Below are 20,124 nucleotides of genomic sequence, written 5' to 3' on the forward strand. Positions count from 1 at the left end.
AGGGAGAGAGAAAGAGAGAGAAAGAGAGAGAGAGAGCAGATAGAGAAAGGGGTGGGAGAGAGAGAGAGAGAGAGAGAAAGAGAGGGCTCGTTACTCGTTATTAGAAAAGCAGAGACTGGTTGTGATTTTGTTGTTGTCTTTCTTCTTGTTCTTGTTAACACTGTGGTTTGTTGTGGTTCTAAATGTAACCATGGGTCGAAGCCCATACACACACACAGATATATAATATAGATGTATATAAACATACATATATACATATATACATACACATACATACATATACATGTATATACATATATAAATTCATTAATATACATATATATATATATATATATATATATATATATATATATATATATATATATATATATATATATATATGCATGTATATATATATATATATACATGCAAATATATATACATACACACACATATATACACATGTATAGAAACATATGTATATAAAATATTCATACATATGTAGGTATATATATATATATATATATATATATATATATATATATATATATATATATATATATATATATATATATATATATATATATATATATATATATATATACATATATATATATAGAAATAGTAGTCAAAGAACTACTAGTTCTTTGACTGCTATTTCTAAATTTTCAGTATGTTGGAGAAGCAACTCAATGCTAATCCCTGTATATTTATGATGATAAATGGTTTTACCGATAAAGGTTTTTTCATACTGAACTACTTGGCAAAATTGTTAATTATTAATTCTATTATTAATTGACGATTCCCTGCCCTTATTCTTGTATATTTTATATATATATATATATATATATATATATATATATATATATATATATATATATATATATATATATATATATATATATATATATATATATATATTTATATATATATATACATATATATATATATATATACATACATATATATACATACATATATATATACATATATATACATATATATATATATATATATATATATATATATATATATATATATATATATACGTATATATATACATACATACATATACATATATATATATATATATATATATATATATATATATATATATATGTATGTATGTATGTATGTATGTATAGATACACAGAGAAGGGGAGAGGGGGAGAGTTTGTATAGGAAATATATACACACATATACACGCATTTAAGGAAGTACTCAAGTGCGTACTTGAAATGTGGTCAAGAATTCCTCTGCGTCTGTTTGTTGGCACATGTCTAATTTAGAATGGATAGTTCTGAGTGTGTGTGTGTGTGTGTGTGTGTGTGTGAGAATGTGTGTGTGAATGTGTGTGTGCGAATGCGTGCGAATGCGTGCGTGTGTCTGAGAATGTGTGTGTTTGATGTGTGAATGTGTGAGTCCATGTAAACACGACTCCAGAAGTAACATGAGGCGGAATAATACTCATCGTTGTGAAGTAAATCTGTCAATAATAAGCATTATTTTCACTATACACGCACCCCCACACACACACACACACACACACATACACGCACATGTGTATGCGCTTATATATATATATATATATATATATATATATATATATATATATATATATATATATATATATATATATATATATATATATATATATATATATGTGTGTGTGTGTGTGTGTGTGTGTGTGTATATATGTATATACAGGCATGGCTTTGTGGTAAGAAGCTTGCTTCCCAACCACATGGCTCCGGGTTCAGTCCCACTAAGTGGCGTCTTGGACAAGTGTCTTCTACTGTAGCCTCGGGCCTTGTAAGTTTCTCTGTTTTTTTTTTTCGTTGTTCGTAAAAAGTTCGTTTTCTGTTTTCGTCTCTGTTTTCATTTCTCATTGTGTTTAACGTTTTTTTTGTAATGTCCTGTACCCATATATGCATGTATGTATACATATAGATGTAGGTATGTACATATATGTTTGGATATATGCATATATTTATATATTATTTATATTATATATATATATATATATATATATATATATATATATATATATATATATATATATATATATATATATATATATATATATATATATATATATATATATATATACAATTAAACCTTGGGAGAGGCATTATGCCGGTAATAAACACACGCACTGGTTCAATCCTTTATTAATTTATATAGTTTTTTGTTAAATTATTTCATTGCACTCTTGCAATCTCTTCAGTAACTTGTCTCTCCACTTCCATTCAATGAGGAGTAGATAAACAGCCGACAACTGATGAAGGGTCCTTTCCCTGTGTTTACCTGTCCTGTTCTCCATTTTTTTCTTGTTGTTTACGTTTTTAACTCGTTTATTTTCGTATTTCATGTTATTTGTAACTTTGGCGACGTCCTGTACCCATATATTTACGTAATATATATATATATATATATATATATATATATATATATATATATATATATATATATATATATATATATATATATATGTATGTATGTATATGTATATATAATGTATATATAATGTATACATTTATAATTTAGAATCGGAGTTGAAGCAGTGAACATTTAACATCAATTAGCAATCTTGCATATTCTATGGGAATTTTTTTCCTGATGGTGTTCCAATGTTTGATTATTTAATTTTTTTTTTTATTATTGTCAAGTACTCGTGACCCTGTTTAACCCTCCTCTGCACCCCTCCTCCTTCTCCTCTTCCTCCACTTCATTCTAGTTTTTGTTTTTGTTTTTTTTTCGTATTTTATTTCCCTCTCGTCAACCAATTCATGCTTTATTCGTTTTTGAAGCTTTCAGGAAATTGAGAATGTTTAATCTTAGCAACGACAACATGAACAAGAAGAAGAAGAAGAAGAAGAAGAACAACAACAACAACGCACACATACAGACACGCATGCACACACAGTGCGCGTGCACATGCATGTGCAGACAAAGCAAAAATTAGAAGAAAAAAATAATGGAAAATATAACAAATATATAAAAAATTATAAAAATCATTTTTCTTTTATTCTTTTACTTGTTTCAGTCATTTGACTGCGGCCATGCTGGAGCACCGCCTTTAGTCGGTTGTCAAGCGATAATGGTGGTGGTGGTGGTGGTGGTGGGTGGAGGGACAAATACAGACGCATAAATACATACATACATACATAATACATATATATATATATATATATATATATATATATATATATATACGACGGGCTTCTTTCAGTTTCTGTCTACCAAATCCACTCACAAGTCTTTGGTCGACCCGAGGCTATTGTAGAAGACACATGCCCAAGGTGCCACGCAGTGGGACTGAACCTGGAACCATCTGGTTTGGAACCGATTTTCTTACCACACAGCCACTCCTACGCTTATATGAACAGCATAAATGTGAAAATTACGTTAAGAAATAACAAGATATTATATCAACAAATAAGATAACATTAACATAGTGTTAACATAATATTAACATGACATTAGCATAAACTTAACATTAACATATTATAAACAGAAAGCACAAATTGATTACATGAAAATGAATATATTATTTAATATAAGTATAAAATAACAAAGCAAATTAATATAAACATTAAAAAATATATAAACAACGTAACATTAGAAGAAAGATGAACAAAATATAAAGCATAATCTGCCTGTCTGTCTGTCTGTCTGTCTGTCTGTCTGTCTGTCTGTCTGTCTGTCTGTCTCTGTTATCTGTCTGTCTGTCTGTCTCTGTTATCTGTCTGTCTGTCTGTCTCTGTTATCTGTCTGTCTGTCTGTCTCTGTTATCTGTCTGTCTGTCTGTCTCTCTTACATACACACACACACATACACAGACGGCTTAAAAAATAACAAGAACCACTACTGCTACTACTACTACTACTACTACTACTACTACTACTACTACTGCTACTGCTGCTGCTGCTGCTGCTGCTGCTGCTGCTGCTGCTACTGCTGCTGCTACAATAATAAACAGCTACATCATCAATAATATCGAAAACAACATTCCGAAAAGGAAACTGGAAAAAAAATATTTAAAAGAAATGGAAAATGATAATAATAATAATAATAATAATAATAATAATAATAATAATAATAATAATAATAATAATAATGATGACGATGATGATGATGATGATGATGATGATGATGATATAAATAAATGAATGAATGAATAAATAAGTGAAAGATATAAAACATACCACGAGAATAGCAGCAACATCAAGAAAAACATCGAAATAGAAACACACACAATAATATATGTATATATATACACATACACACGCATATATATACATAAAGATATAATGATGATGATGATGATGATGATGACGATAATAAGTGAGAAACCAAAAATATAAAAAAAACCCTAACATGTCCCTTTTCCTTAATATACCTCACAAAAAATATTCTAATAATGCAAAAAAAAAAAGCAAACTATCTTTAGATAACAGGACGCCATTTTGTTTTGTTGTTGGTATTGTCTTTTGTTGCCGTTTTTGTTGTCGTATATATTTCTGTATTTTACCCCCAAAAGTAAACCATAACAACAGCGAAACGACGAACGCTCCACCAGAGAAATAAAAATAAAATAAATTAAAATAAAAGAATTAAACCTTTTCGAAATCTCCGAAAAAAAAAAAAACGAACGAGCAATCTTTATGTAAGAGTACGCCATTTTTCATTCTTTATATGTATATATATATATATATATATATATATATATTGGTTCGTTTTATTTATTTATTTGTGTTGTGTTTATTTATTTATTGTGTCATTGCAGAGAGATTTTGACAGCTTCGTAAAGGAATCAGTGAAATGACAATTCCTCTTCTATTTTTTTTTTTCTTTGGCGGTGTTGTGTCGTGTGGTGGCTGTGTGTTTGTGTTCTGTTTTGTTTTCCTTTCAAAAAGAGAATCTTTTTATCGTCACTATGTATCACTGACATATATATATATATATATATATATATATATATATATATATATATATATATATATATATATATATATATATATACGCACCAATGGTTTCATGCGCATAATTCCGCTATTTTTCAAGCGTTCCACTTAAGAATGTACGCGTATGTATGTATGTATGTATGTATGTATGTATGTATGTATGTAGATATATATACTTATATATATGTATATGCCTGTTTCTCCCGTTCGCTTCCACTCTCTCTTTGTATTTGCAAAAATGTGAAGTAAACTTACGAGCGTGGGGATGTGATATTCATTTATTTCTTTTTTTGTCTCGGTAAAATCACAATTCAGCCTCACTGTGAAAAATTACTTCAGTCAGTGAGGCAAAATTTCGTGTTTACTAAACAAAATGTAAGCACATAAGTTCAATTTAAATTTCTACTTAACCTAACTTCACCATATTACTACTACTACTACTACTACTACTACTACTACTACTACTACTACTATTATTATTATTATTATTATTATTATTTCGTGTTTGACTTTTGCTTTGCATGTGTACAAGTTGGTTCCAAGTCTCACCCAGAGACCTGAAGAGACAAGTGGGGGCCCAGTTAGAATTTTCTTCAGGTCGAGTAGCCCATCCCGCTCAAAAGGTGACTGAATAATGCTTGCTTAAAGATGATGAACGAAACACCTGTGTTTCCTGAGGTAAATTATTCAAATCGCTAAGAATTCCTCTCAACATATGGCTGTGATATTCCCCAACTACTGCTCCTGATCAGAGATGCACATATCGTCAGGCACCAAGGGACATGCTCAACTGGTTAAAGTCAAACAACTAACAAGCAAATCTGTGGTATTGAGCAGAATATTTGCTGTAGCCCATCTTTTTATACCAAGACAAAAAAAAAAAAAGACGTACATAACACTTCCAATCAGTTAAGATCAGAAGCGTGGTATTGTATCGGGACATTATTATTATTGTTGTTGTCGTCGTCGTCGTAATCATCATCATCATCATCATCATCATCGTCACCATCATCATCGTCACCATCATCATCGTCGTCGTCGTCCTCCTCTCCCTCCTCCTCCTCCTCCTCCTCACCATCATCATCAGCCTCCCCCTCCTCCTCTCCCTCCTCCTCCTCTCCCTCCTCCTCCTCTTCCTCCTCCTCCTCCTCCTCATCATCATCGTCAACGTCCTCTTCGTCGTCGTCGTTCTCCTCCTCCTCCATATCATCGTAGTTCTTATTTCCTCTGCTTCTCTGTACATTTCGTCATCATCATCACCGTCACCATCATCACCACCATCATCATCACCACCACCATCATCATCATCATCATCATCATCACCAGCATCATCATCGTCGTCGTCATCATCTCCACTACCATCATCATCATCATCATCGCCGTTCTCATTTCCTCTGCTTTTCTCTTTACATTTTCGCTTTGTCACTTCCACATTAACCTCATTCACGCACACACACACACACACACACACACCTCTTTTCACCCCTTATCGTTCATCTCAGCAATCACTTTGTTTTTAATTATCTCACTTCCCCCTCCCCTTCACCCCTTCGCCCCTCTCCCTCTAACATCTCGTCTTCCTCACCCCCGCCTCTCCCCCCTCATCACCTCTTTTGTTTTAACCGTCACCTCAAACTTTCTCATCATCATCATCACCATCATCATCATCATCATCGTCGTCATCATCATCATCATCATCATCATCACCATCAGGACAACAACAAACGGAAAGACTTCAAAATGCTAATATCCCCCCCCCACCACCGCCACCATTGCCATCAAGTTAATATGCTGGAAATAGGGAAAAAAAACTCGACAAAACTCACAGAAAAAACAACCCATCTTTTGTATCACCTGAGATTATTGTCTCTGAATAAGAAAACAATGTGAATAACAGATTGTTGTTGTTGTTGAAGGTCTGAGCAGGGAGAACAACAACAACAACAGCACCATCAGCAACTCCCTTCTTCTTCTTCTTCTTCTTCTTCTTCTTCTTCTTCTTCTTCTTCTTCTTCTTCTTCTTCTTCTTCTCCCCTCCTTTCCTCGTTCACCTTCCTCTCCTTTTTCTTCCTTGTCTTGTCTTCCCCTTTCTCCTTTTCTCTCCTCCTCTTTCTCCTCCTCCTTCTCCTCCTCCTCCTCCTCCCCCTCCTCTTCCTCCTTATTTAATGGACTGCATTTTCCGGCACACAAGTCGTAGCGTATAATGTAAACACGTAACACAATCATTTCAACAGCATCATTATCTTTCCAAATTCTGCCCTAACCACTGGGCCATTGCGCACAGTCAAAGACACAAGTAACGGAACAAAGAGCTATATATTTGACAGGACTAATCAATAAGAATATTATAAATGCATATACACGTAGTGCGTAGACATCTCTGAACTGGATTCATATTGTAGCAAATGTTCTTCCTGAACACCCAAAGTTGTCACTGCTATTTCTAGCAACTCGAACATTGGAGCTTTCTTTCAAGGTGAAGGTCGATTATAAATCTCACTAAAAGACATAAATATATCTAGTTTTATTTTATTAAGATCTAAATATCTAATTACTTTATATGGTTTAAAAGATTTAGTATAATGTAGTAATTATTTATACAGAAAAATATTTGAAATTTGTTCCGTACAGAATTAATTAAATATAATAATTTCCTTCTCGTAATCAGTGGTTATTTATTTACATATTTTGTATAATATCAGACGTGACATATTTCAGGCTGCTCTGGTTTCTCTTCACCCCCAGCGGATAAATCTTTCGCCTTTTACTAAAGATTTCCGTGGGGAGGAACATTTTAATGAGTCTATAGACTTATTTTTGAATGCCTCATCTAACCATGAGGTGATAATTAAATTAACATCAGATCAATTGTTTTCCATCCATGACTACCACCAAAACTAATGAGGCGTCGTTGAAATAATCATTGTTGTTGCTTCGTACCGTGTTGGTTTTCGGCGAAGTTCGTTGTAGGTCGTCACTGATTGAAAAGACTTTAGATAAGAGGCGTTCCAGCCACGATAAGCCCGTCGATGTTTTTTATTTGTAGGATTTGCATTACACGAGGTGTACTTCCTTTTTTCAAAACGGTAGTGTACAATTTAAGGAAACTCGGCTGCTATTTCTGTCATATAAATATCTTTTACTTGTTTTAATCATTAGACTGGGGTACATCCATGTAGAATTCTAGTCAAACGAATCAACCACAGTTAATATTTTGTTAAAGTCTTGTAGTAATCCTTTTGCCGAATCCCTACGTTACGGGGACGTACGCACACCAACACCGGATGTCAAGCGGTAGAGGAGGACTAACACTGATAGATAGACACATACACATGCGAACACACACACGTACGTGTATGTATATATATATATGAGAGACCAAAGTGTACGTACCCCGCCATATGTATATAAAAAGGAATACAAAAAATGGGACGTTGTTATGTCCTGTTGTTTGTATTTGTGTACCATTTCTCCGTTTTATTTTCCGTCCTTGTTTTCGTATACATTTGTTGCTTTCTTCCAAGGAACCTAATGTTGGTGATATTATCATGGCTAGAGCGTGTCTGATTTCAAGTCTTCTCAATCGTAGTCGACTTGAGACTAATCCAGCAACTGTTTTCATAAGATCGTAGGTTCGGTTTGAAGGAAAGTTGACTTTTATTTCTAGCATGTCAAGTGACCACGTAGGGTAGGCCTGGGCGAACATACTAAGGGAATCAAGTAATATTTCATTAGGCATCCCTTTTAGAAAGTCCCGCGGTGCGTGGTTTGGCCGTGACTAACATATCTATGAACTGGTTCGAAACACGTGATCCTGGAAAATGTGAGAAATTAACGAACGTTCTCAAGGTCGATTAGGTATATTTACTATTAATTAATTAAAATTTAAATATCTCGTTATATCATATAGTAGAGAATATTTATTATGAACTACTAATTGTTCACATTAAAAAATATTTAAGATTTGTGGGGCAGAGAATTAGTTAAATATATAAAATTACTTTTTTTAATCAGCGGTTGGTTATTTAGATATTTTGTATAATAGTGAATGTGAAATTCTGTGAAATTAACTCTGGTTTCTCCTCACCCCGAGCGGATAAATCTTTCGCCTTTTACTAAAGATTTCCGTGGGGAGGAACATTTTAATGAGTCTATAGACTTATTTTTGAAAGCCTCATCTAACCATGAGGCGGTAATTAAATTAACATCAGACAAATTGTTTTCCATCCATGACTACCACAAAAACATATGTGGTGTCGTTGAAATAACCATTGTGGTTGCTTCGTACCGTGTTGGTTTTCGGCGAAGTTCGTTGTATGTCTTTAGATCAGAGGCCACGATAAACCCGTCGATGCTTTCTATTTGTAGGATTACATTACGCGAGTGGTACTTCCTTTTTCAAAACGGTAGTATACAATTTATGGAAATTCGGCTGCTATTTCTATCATACAACATATCTTTTACTTGTTTTAATCATTAGACAGCGGTCATGCTGGGGTACATCCATGAAGAATTCTAGTCGAACGAATCAACCACAGTTAATATTTTGTTAAATTCTTGTAGTTATCCTTTTGCCGAATCGCTACGTTACGGGGACGTAAGCACACCAACACCGGATGTCAAGCGGTAGAGGAGGACTAACACTGATAGATAGACACATGCAAACACCAATACGTACGTGTATATATATATATATATATATATAAAATGGGACGTTGTTATGTCCTGTTATTTGTATTTGTGTACCATTTCTCCGGGGTTTTCCATCCTTGTTTTCGTATACATTTGCTGCTTTCTTCCGAAGAATCTAATGTTGGTGATATTATCATGGCTAGTGCGTGTCTGATTTCAAGTCTTCTCAATCGTAGTCGACTTAAGACTAATCCACTGTACCCAACATGCAGCAACTGTTTTCATAAGATCGTAGGTTCGATTTGAAGGAGAGTTGATTTTTATTTCTAGCATGTCAAGTGATCACGTAGGGTAGGCCTGGGCGAAAATACTAAGGGAATCAAGTAATATTTCGTTAGGCATCCCTTTTAGAAAGTCCCGCGGTGCGTGGTTTGGCCGTGACTAACATAGAGCTTTGGACGTCTATGAAGTGGGTTCGAAACACGTGATCCTGGAAGTTGAGAGAAATTGACGAACGTTCTCAAGGTCGATCAGGTATATTTACTATTAATTAATTAAAATTTAAATATCTAGTTATACCATATAGTAGAGAATATTTATTATGAACTACTAATTGTTCACATTAAAAAATATTTAAGATTTATGGTGCAGAGAATTAGTTAAATATATAAAATTACTTCTTTTAATCAGCGGTTGGTTATTTAGATATTTTGTATAATAGTGAATGTGATTTTCTGTGAAATTAACTCTGGTTTCTCCTCACCCCGAGCGGATAAATCTTTCGCCTTTTACTAAAGATTTCCGTGGGGAGGAACATTTTAATGAGTCTATAGACTTATTTTTGAAAGCCTCATCTGACCATGAGGTGATAATTAAATTAACATCAGACAAATTGTTTTCCATCCATGACTACCACAAAACTTATGTGGCATCGTTGAAATAACCATTGTTGTTGCTTCGTACCCTGTTGGTTTTCGGCGTGTTCGTTTAGATCAGAGGCCACGATAAACCCGTCGATGTTTTCTATTTGTAGGATTACATTACGCGAGGTGTACTTCCGTTTTCAAAACGGTAGTGTACAATTTAAGGAAATTCGGCTGCTATTTCTGTCATATAACATATCTTTTACTTGTTTTAATCATTAGACTGCGGCCATGCTGGGGTACATCCATGAAGAATTCTAGTCGAACGAATCAACCACATTTTGTTAAATTCTTGTAGTTATCCTTTTGCCGAATCGCTACGTTACGGGGACGTAAGCACACCAACACCGGATGTCAAGCGGTAGAGGAGGACTAGCACTGATAGATAGACACATGCAAACACCAATACGTACGTGTATATATATATATATATATATATATAAAATGGGACGTTGTTATGTCCTGTTATTTGTATTTGTGTACCATTTCTCCGGGGTTTTCCGTCCTTGTTTTCGTATACATTCGCTGCTTTCTTCCGAAGAATCTAATGTTGGTGATATTATCATGGCTAGTGCGTGTCTGATTTCAAGTCTTCTCAATCGTAGTCGACTTGAGACTAATCCACTCTACCCAACTTGCAGCAACTGTTTTCATAAGATCGTAGGTTCGATTTGAAGGAAAGTTGATTTTTATTTCTAGCAGGGTAGGCCTGGGCGAACATACTAAGGGAATCAAGTAATATTTCGTTAGGCGTCCCCTTTAGAAAGTCCCGCGGTGCGTGGTTTGGCCGTGACTAACATAGAGCTTTGGATATCTATGAACTGGTTCGAAACACGTGATCCTGGAAGATGCGAGAAATTGACGAACGTCCTCAAGGTCGATGAGGTATATTTACTATTATTTAGATAAAATTTAAATATATCGTTATACCATATAGTAGAGAATATTTATTATGAACTACTAATTATTCACATTAAGATATATTCAAGATTTCTGGTGCAGAGAATTAGTTAAATATATAAAATTACTTTTTTTAATCAACGGTTGGTTATTTAGATATTTTGTATAATACCGAATGTAAAATTCTGTGTAATTAACTCTGGTTTCTCCTCACCCCGAGCGGATAAATCTTTCGCCTTTTACTAAAGATTTCCGTGGGGAGGAACATTTTAATGAGTCTATAGACTTATTTTTGAGAGCCTCATCTAACCATGAGGCGATAATTAAATTAACATCAGATCAATTGTTTTCCATCCATGACTACCACCAAAACTTATGTGTCGGCGTTGAAATAACCATTGTTGTTGCTTCGTACCGTGTTGGTTTTCGGCGAAGTTCGTTGTAGGTCGTCACTGATTGAAAAGACTTTAGATAAGAGGCGTTCCAGCCACGATAAACCCGTCGACGTTTTCTATTTGTAGGGTTTACATTGCACGAGGTGTACCTCCTTTCTCAAAACGGTAGTGTACAATTTAAGGAAACTCGGCTGTTATTTCTGTCATATAAATATCTTTTACTTGTTTTAATCATTAGACTGGGGTAAATCCATGTAGAGTTCTAGTCAAACGAATCAACCCCAGTTAATATTTTGTTAAAGTCTTGTAGTAATCCTTTTACCGAATCGCTACGTTAAGGGGACGTACGCACACCAACACAGGATGTCAAGCGGTTGGCGAGGATAAGTGCCGAACACTACGAACAATTTAAACGGAGATATGCTGACGATATTTTTGATGTGAGTCAGCACATAGTGAAAGAAAAAATTATTTTAAAACCAACGGCTACACCAGTCATAGAAGAGACCGGAGGAGGGGACGATGCAAGTCGTGAAACCCCTCCTGCAAAGGTAATGTAAACATTTTTTTTTTTCCATGGAAGTTAAGATAGGGTGTATAAATGTACGTGGCCTGAGGTCCAAATGGAAGCAGACATGCCTCCTAGACGACCTCAGGTCGCGAAAGATAGATATATGTGTGGTGACTGAGTCCAAGCTGAACGGCCCACAGGCGTTCTCACCTCTTCTGAATGATTACGAGAAATTTATTTCTCCGAGTCAAGGAAGGAGTGGGGGCGTTGTGGTACTGTTCAAAAAAAGCTTGGATGTACAGGTAAGTGCAGTCTTTCTAGACCCAGAAGGTAGGCTGGTCGTTCTGGATGTGACACACGCGAATAAGCAGTCTTTCAGGTTGGTAGCACTATATGCTCCGCAAGAAAATAGACAAACGGTTTTTTTTCGAGACTTGGAAAATTTCCTAGCGACGTCGAAAACTTTAGTTTTAACAGGAGACTTCAACGCTATTCTCAACGCGCAAGTGGATAGTGGTGGCTCAATCAATAGAAGGGGAAGCCCTGGCCTAAAAAGGCTACTAGCAAGCTATAAACTAGTAGACCGCTATAGACTGGATGAACCGTTCCTTCCACAGTGGACGTGGTCTAATAACGACGGTACACAGAGGTCTTACTTAGATAGGGTGATTATAAAAGACAGTGATAGGGATATAGTTAGTTGTCCACAATTTCACTGTACTTCTTACACGGATCACAAATTTGTGACATGTAGGATGCAGTTAGCTAAGTGTCATAGACAGGGACCCGGGTACTGGAAGATGAACAAGTCTATTTTGACTAGTAAAGTCTTCCGTGCTCGGGTGAAGGAACTAGTGCAGAGGGCATTATGCGGAGCCATCGTTAATAACAGATGGTGGTGCGCCCTCAAAAGAGCCATACGTTTAGAGTCTCTTAGATTTAGTAAAGAGCTAAGTTTAGAGAGAGCAAGAGTAGAAGGGAATCTAACTAAGGAATTAGAGGAGGCCATAGTATCAGGCTCTGCATCCAGAGTGTTGGCGGCGAGGTCGGTATTATTCCGTCACCTCCAAGCCAAACACGAAGGTAGTAGAGTCAGGGCTAAGTTACGCGCGGTAGGCAGAGAAGGTATTAATGTTGCCGGATGGGCCCGTCATGTGGAGAGTCGGAGAGGCAGAAATGCTTCTGTGCAGTCTTTAATTGACGAACAGGGGCGCCGGATCGAAGGACAGGAGGAGATGCAGAAGGCCTTTCATCAGCATTTCGCACGGTTGTTTGGGACGAACGAGACGTTGGACCATGGGGAGCCCTTAAGGGATGTCCTGGCTGACGGACCGCGACTCTCAGCAAGTGAGGTGGGGCGTTGTGAAGGGCCGATCACAGCTGCGGAGGTCAAAGAGGTACTGGCAGAGAGCGCGCGGGACAGGTCGCCGGGACTGGATGGTCTGCCCTACGAGTTTTATAGTACAATGCCGGACTTGTTCGGACACTTGCTGGCTGGCGTGTACACGAACTGGCAACAGAATGGGAGAATTCCCTGCTCTGTGAGTCGGGGAGTGGTAACGCTGGTCAGAAAAGACCTGAGCAAGGGGGACCATATTAGTAATTTCAGGCCCATAACTCTACTGAATGTAGAGTTAAAGATTTTGGCCAAGGTGCTAGCAAAAAGGTTGACGGCTGTCGCGGATAAGCTTGTCGGGAGGGCGCAAACATGTGCCATTCCTGGCAGGTCGATCCAGGACAATCTTCATCTCTTACGCTACACCTTAGACAGGGTGGGGAAAGTTTCCGGTAGAGGTGGGGCATTGGTCCATTTAGACCAAAGTAAGGCCTTCGATAGGGTTGACCATCGGTACCTGGCGGCAGTCCTTGAGGCGGCTGGGCTAGGCCCGGATTTCCGCGGTTGGATCAAGGCCATTTATGATGGCATCAAATCCACGGTTCAGGTGAACGGTTACCTGTCGGAGCCGTTTGAGATCAGGCGTTCAGTCCGTCAAGGGTGCCCCCTGTCTCCGCTTCTGTATGTTCTGTCTCTTGAGCCATTGCTGCGGAGGTTGGAGAAGTTGGGAAGCACCACTAATGAAATCGGATGTGGTAAAGGTGTTTCGGCGTATGCGGATGACGTCACCATCACCGTATCCAAGATGACTCAGCTACCTCGCGTAGCAGAGGCAATCAGAAGATACGAGACGGTGGCAGGGGCAAAAGTTAACATGGACAAGTCTGTAGGTTTGCGGCTCGGCACCTGGAGCAGCAAGCCGATAACGTCCAGTGTTGTTGGACACTGGACGGATGGCCCTGTTAAGTTGCTCGGAGTTTGGTTTGGTCCGGACTCCCAGACGGAGAAAAATTGGAGCGAGGTGACGAACAGGGTAGAAGCGCTATCCCGGACTTGGTCTGGAAGGGCGCTGTCCCTGAAAGGAAGGGCGGAGGTGGTGCAGACGTTTATTGCGTCAGTTATCACCTACCGCCTCACCGTCGTCCCCTGCCCTGATTTGTGGCTAAACAAGCTGGTTCGGATTCTCTTCCGCTTTTTGTGGAGGGGAAAGCCGCTTGTGAGGCGCTCCGTGTGCTGTCAGGAACCGTTAAAGGGTGGCCTAGGGATGCCGTGGTTGTTGATGTGTAAATATGCACTGAGACTAAGGCATCTCTGGTCTTACCTGGATGGTGGTCGGGTGTGGAATTTGCTCGCCGAGGAATTCTTTCCACGACCAGCCTCTCTAGAGGGATTTAAACCCGGTTTAATTAAAAGACAGAAATCGACTGAATGGCAAAAGGAATGCCGGCAGGCACTTGAGCTAATCCACAAGGCGGGTAAGGCCGGCAGCGGGAATACCACCTCTGCGTTTTACAAAGGGTTGGTAGAGTTTAAAAGTGACGACGTGCTAGGAGAGACACTGGGGCTCAATGAGAACCAGCTATCCAACCTGTTTCGGAACACTTTCAGGGCGGGGTATTTGGATAATTACCAAAGATCCCTGAATTGGCAGTGTTTCAGGAATGCTTTACCTGTCCACGAGAAATTGTCCAGGCACGGGATTTCAGTGCCACCCGAATGTCCAAGATGCGGGCAGGAGAAGGAAACCATCCTGCACGCTCTTGTTCAGTGCACCCATCTTTCGGAGATGACAATTTACGTCGAACACGTGCTGTCGCACCTAGGAAGAGTACAGCTATCGGCTGAGTCTGTGATTAAGAATGCACCGCCCACCGGACTACCTAAGGAAGGTGAGGCTTGTTTTCTATGTACAGTCGCAGTTATGAAAGAGTGTGCATGGAGAACTCGAATGCAAGGTATGAAGACAGGAACCTTCATCTCCGGCCCTGGAATGCTGTACTATTTCAGGTACCACCTGGAAAGCAAGATAGGGCTGGAGAGAAGACACCTGTCTAGAAGAGTATATGAGGAAAGATGGAAGGAAGTTGCGAGTGAGCGGCCCTACTTAAAAACTTTCCTGGAAAAAATACAAAGGTGTAGACTGGTGTACCCTGGAATTAGGTGTAAACCATTGGTAATATTCCAAGTTTTGTAGAAAAATTTTTAAATATATATATTTTTAAACGTATATTTTTTTCAAAAAAAAGCTAAAAAGACTCACTAAATGACAATTCTTAAATGTTTGTAGTGTCCTGTATTGTCCAATCTATGTAAGATATTATTATCGTAATAAAGAGAATTGGATATCTATGAACTGGTTTCGAAACACGTGATCCTGGAAGATGCGAGAAATTGACGAACGTTCTCAAGGTTGATTAGGTATATTTACTATTAATTAATTAAAATTTAAATATCTCGTTATACCATATAGTAGAGAATATTTATTATGAACTACTAATTGTTCACATTAAAAAATATTTCAGATTTCTGGTGTAGAGAATTAGTTAAATATATAAAATTACTTTTTTAAATCAGTGGTTGTTTATTTAGATATTTTGTATAATAGTGAATGTGATTTTCTGTGAAATTAACTCTGGTTTCTCCTCACCCCGAGCGGATAAATCTTTCGCCTTTTACTAAAGATTTCCGTGGGGAGGAACATTTTAATGAGTCTATAGACTTATTTTTGAAAGCCTCATCTGACCATGAGGTGATAATTAAATTAACATCAGACAAATTGTTTTCCATCCATGACTACCACAAAACTTATGTGGCATCGTTGAAATAACCATTGTTGTTGCTTCGTACCCTGTTGGTTTTCGGCGTGTTCGTTTAGATCAGAGGCCACGATAAACCCGTCGATGTTTTCTATTTGTAGGATTACATTACGCGAGGTGTACTTCCGTTTTCAAAACGGTAGTGTACAATTTAAGGAAATTCGGCTGCTATTTCTGTCATATAACATATCTTTTACTTGTTTTAATCATTAGACTGCGGCCATGCTGGGGTACATCCATGAAGAATTCTAGTCGAACGAATCAACCACATTTTGTTAAATTCTTGTAGTTATCCTTTTGCCGAATCGCTACGTTACGGGGACGTAAGCACACCAACACCGGATGTCAAGCGGTAGAGGAGGACTAGCACTGATAGATAGACACATGCAAACACCAATACGTACGTGTATATATATATATATATATATATATAAAATGGGACGTTGTTATGTCCTGTTATTTGTATTTGTGTACCATTTCTCCGGGGTTTTCCGTCCTTGTTTTCGTATACATTCGCTGCTTTCTTCCGAAGAATCTAATGTTGGTGATATTATCATGGCTAGTGCGTGTCTGATTTCAAGTCTTCTCAATCGTAGTCGACTTGAGACTAATCCACTCTACCCAACTTGCAGCAACTGTTTTCATAAGATCGTAGGTTCGATTTGAAGGAAAGTTGATTTTTATTTCTAGCAGGGTAGGCCTGGGCGAACATACTAAGGGAATCAAGTAATATTTCGTTAGGCGTCCCCTTTAGAAAGTCCCGCGGTGCGTGGTTTGGCCGTGACTAACATAGAGCTTTGGATATCTATGAACTGGTTCGAAACACGTGATCCTGGAAGATGCGAGAAATTGACGAACGTCCTCAAGGTCGATGAGGTATATTTACTATTATTTAGATAAAATTTAAATATATCGTTATACCATATAGTAGAGAATATTTATTATGAACTACTAATTATTCACATTAAGATATATTCAAGATTTCTGGTGCAGAGAATTAGTTAAATATATAAAATTACTTTTTTTAATCAACGGTTGGTTATTTAGATATTTTGTATAATACCGAATGTAAAATTCTGTGTAATTAACTCTGGTTTCTCCTCACCCCGAGCGGATAAATCTTTCGCCTTTTACTAAAGATTTCCGTGGGGAGGAACATTTTAATGAGTCTATAGACTTATTTTTGAGAGCCTCATCTAACCATGAGGCGATAATTAAATTAACATCAGATCAATTGTTTTCCATCCATGACTACCACCAAAACTTATGTGTCGGCGTTGAAATAACCATTGTTGTTGCTTCGTACCGTGTTGGTTTTCGGCGAAGTTCGTTGTAGGTCGTCACTGATTGAAAAGACTTTAGATAAGAGGCGTTCCAGCCACGATAAACCCGTCGACGTTTTCTATTTGTAGGGTTTACATTGCACGAGGTGTACCTCCTTTCTCAAAACGGTAGTGTACAATTTAAGGAAACTCGGCTGTTATTTCTGTCATATAAATATCTTTTACTTGTTTTAATCATTAGACTGGGGTAAATCCATGTAGAGTTCTAGTCAAACGAATCAACCCCAGTTAATATTTTGTTAAAGTCTTGTAGTAATCCTTTTACCGAATCGCTACGTTAAGGGGACGTACGCACACCAACACAGGATGTCAAGCGGTTGGCGAGGATAAGTGCCGAACACTACGAACAATTTAAACGGAGATATGCTGACGATATTTTTGATGTGAGTCAGCACATAGTGAAAGAAAAAATTATTTTAAAACCAACGGCTACACCAGTCATAGAAGAGACCGGAGGAGGGGACGATGCAAGTCGTGAAACCCCTCCTGCAAAGGTAATGTAAACATTTTTTTTTTTCCATGGAAGTTAAGATAGGGTGTATAAATGTACGTGGCCTGAGGTCCAAATGGAAGCAGACATGCCTCCTAGACGACCTCAGGTCGCGAAAGATAGATATATGTGTGGTGACTGAGTCCAAGCTGAACGGCCCACAGGCGTTCTCACCTCTTCTGAATGATTACGAGAAATTTATTTCTCCGAGTCAAGGAAGGAGTGGGGGCGTTGTGGTACTGTTCAAAAAAAGCTTGGATGTACAGGTAAGTGCAGTCTTTCTAGACCCAGAAGGTAGGCTGGTCGTTCTGGATGTGACACACGCGAATAAGCAGTCTTTCAGGTTGGTAGCACTATATGCTCCGCAAGAAAATAGACAAACGGTTTTTTTTCGAGACTTGGAAAATTTCCTAGCGACGTCGAAAACTTTAGTTTTAACAGGAGACTTCAACGCTATTCTCAACGCGCAAGTGGATAGTGGTGGCTCAATCAATAGAAGGGGAAGCCCTGGCCTAAAAAGGCTACTAGCAAGCTATAAACTAGTAGACCGCTATAGACTGGATGAACCGTTCCTTCCACAGTGGACGTGGTCTAATAACGACGGTACACAGAGGTCTTACTTAGATAGGGTGATTATAAAAGACAGTGATAGGGATATAGTTAGTTGTCCACAATTTCACTGTACTTCTTACACGGATCACAAATTTGTGACATGTAGGATGCAGTTAGCTAAGTGTCATAGACAGGGACCCGGGTACTGGAAGATGAACAAGTCTATTTTGACTAGTAAAGTCTTCCGTGCTCGGGTGAAGGAACTAGTGCAGAGGGCATTATGCGGAGCCATCGTTAATAACAGATGGTGGTGCGCCCTCAAAAGAGCCATACGTTTAGAGTCTCTTAGATTTAGTAAAGAGCTAAGTTTAGAGAGAGCAAGAGTAGAAGGGAATCTAACTAAGGAATTAGAGGAGGCCATAGTATCAGGCTCTGCATCCAGAGTGTTGGCGGCGAGGTCGGTATTATTCCGTCACCTCCAAGCCAAACACGAAGGTAGTAGAGTCAGGGCTAAGTTACGCGCGGTAGGCAGAGAAGGTATTAATGTTGCCGGATGGGCCCGTCATGTGGAGAGTCGGAGAGGCAGAAATGCTTCTGTGCAGTCTTTAATTGACGAACAGGGGCGCCGGATCGAAGGACAGGAGGAGATGCAGAAGGCCTTTCATCAGCATTTCGCACGGTTGTTTGGGACGAACGAGACGTTGGACCATGGGGAGCCCTTAAGGGATGTCCTGGCTGACGGACCGCGACTCTCAGCAAGTGAGGTGGGGCGTTGTGAAGGGCCGATCACAGCTGCGGAGGTCAAAGAGGTACTGGCAGAGAGCGCGCGGGACAGGTCGCCGGGACTGGATGGTCTGCCCTACGAGTTTTATAGTACAATGCCGGACTTGTTCGGACACTTGCTGGCTGGCGTGTACACGAACTGGCAACAGAATGGGAGAATTCCCTGCTCTGTGAGTCGGGGAGTGGTAACGCTGGTCAGAAAAGACCTGAGCAAGGGGGACCATATTAGTAATTTCAGGCCCATAACTCTACTGAATGTAGAGTTAAAGATTTTGGCCAAGGTGCTAGCAAAAAGGTTGACGGCTGTCGCGGATAAGCTTGTCGGGAGGGCGCAAACATGTGCCATTCCTGGCAGGTCGATCCAGGACAATCTTCATCTCTTACGCTACACCTTAGACAGGGTGGGGAAAGTTTCCGGTAGAGGTGGGGCATTGGTCCATTTAGACCAAAGTAAGGCCTTCGATAGGGTTGACCATCGGTACCTGGCGGCAGTCCTT

General features: G+C 38.5%; 6 non-coding genes across 6 annotated transcripts; all 6 read left to right on the forward strand.

The window, feature by feature from the left end:
* Positions 1 to 7,665: 7,665 nt before the first annotated feature.
* LOC128250845 (U5 spliceosomal RNA) lies at positions 7,666 to 7,790 on the forward strand. The gene has a single exon (XR_008266818.2). It is a non-coding gene; the product is annotated as a U5 spliceosomal RNA (small nuclear RNA).
* A 1,223-nt stretch (positions 7,791 to 9,013) lies between these two features.
* LOC149131175 (U5 spliceosomal RNA) lies at positions 9,014 to 9,138 on the forward strand. Its single transcript, XR_016238298.1, has one exon. It is a non-coding gene; the product is annotated as a U5 spliceosomal RNA (small nuclear RNA).
* A 1,183-nt stretch (positions 9,139 to 10,321) lies between these two features.
* Positions 10,322 to 10,446, forward strand: LOC149131176 (U5 spliceosomal RNA). The gene has a single exon (XR_016238300.1). It is a non-coding gene; the product is annotated as a U5 spliceosomal RNA (small nuclear RNA).
* Positions 10,447 to 11,595: 1,149 nt separating this feature from the next.
* LOC128250844 (U5 spliceosomal RNA) lies at positions 11,596 to 11,720 on the forward strand. The gene has a single exon (XR_008266817.2). It is a non-coding gene; the product is annotated as a U5 spliceosomal RNA (small nuclear RNA).
* Positions 11,721 to 16,270: 4,550 nt separating this feature from the next.
* LOC128250843 (U5 spliceosomal RNA) lies at positions 16,271 to 16,395 on the forward strand. Its single transcript, XR_008266815.1, has one exon. It is a non-coding gene; the product is annotated as a U5 spliceosomal RNA (small nuclear RNA).
* A 1,149-nt stretch (positions 16,396 to 17,544) lies between these two features.
* Positions 17,545 to 17,669, forward strand: LOC149131177 (U5 spliceosomal RNA). The gene has a single exon (XR_016238299.1). It is a non-coding gene; the product is annotated as a U5 spliceosomal RNA (small nuclear RNA).
* Positions 17,670 to 20,124: the final 2,455 nt, after the last annotated feature.

The sequence above is a fragment of the Octopus bimaculoides genome, chromosome 24, assembly GCF_046866305.1.
Source record: "Octopus bimaculoides isolate indiv1 chromosome 24, ASM4686630v1, whole genome shotgun sequence".
Lineage (NCBI taxonomy): Eukaryota > Metazoa > Mollusca > Cephalopoda > Octopoda > Octopodidae > Octopus > Octopus bimaculoides.